Source organism: Eurytemora carolleeae, unplaced genomic scaffold, assembly GCF_000591075.1.
Source record: "Eurytemora carolleeae unplaced genomic scaffold, Eaff_2.0 scaffold439, whole genome shotgun sequence".
NCBI classification, from domain to species: Eukaryota; Metazoa; Arthropoda; class Copepoda; order Calanoida; family Temoridae; genus Eurytemora; species Eurytemora carolleeae.
The window spans coordinates 226,644-227,318 of record NW_019396473.1 but is presented as its reverse complement, the minus strand read 5'-3'; the positions used below and the strand labels follow the sequence as shown (position 1 = coordinate 227,318).

The window sequence follows — 675 nt, the reverse complement described above, 5'->3', positions numbered from 1 at the left end:
CCCCTGCTATTCAGGGCCTGAATATATGTTCAGGGGTAATTACCCCCAGGATTCTAGGGGGGGGTATTTACCCCCAGGATTCTAGGGGGGGGTATTTACCCCCGGGATTCTAGGGGGGGGTATTTACCCCCAGGATTCTAGGGGGGGGTAAATAACCCCAATAACCCCCCTTATATCCGCCACTGCACATTTAATTAGGTAAGCTAATATTTTATATGTTTTAACATTACTCTTACTAAATAACAATGTGTTGAAATGTTAAAATTGTTAACTGGGATCAACTTTTATTGTGGAATCAACGGATGCACACGTTGAATGAAACTCCCCAGTTTCCTTTTCGGGGGTCAACATATTTGTGTAGATATTAATGGAATTTAATGTCTTAAATTTCGGGCTCTGTGAGGAATATAAATAAAACTGCCTAGGTAGCACTGATATTGTTTGCATCCCCCCCTCCAGTATGTATACCTCTGGGAGGAATATATACAAAACTCTGCCTAATTAGCACTGATATTGTTTGCATCCCCCCCTCCAGTATTAATTCTGGGGGGAGTATAAGAATCAAAATGCCTAAGTAGCACTGATATTGTTTGTATCCCACCTCCAGTATATATACCTCTGGGAGGAATTTATACAAAACTCTGCCTAAGTAGCACTAATATTGTTTACACCCCC

At 41.3% G+C, this 675-nt stretch overlaps 1 protein-coding gene across 1 annotated transcript in view; it reads left to right on the top strand.

Annotated features, from left to right (window-relative positions):
• LOC111703933 (transient receptor potential protein) overlaps nt 1-675 on the top strand; it is a 40,935-nt gene that overhangs the window by 21,352 nt on the left and 18,908 nt on the right. The window lies entirely within an intron of this gene.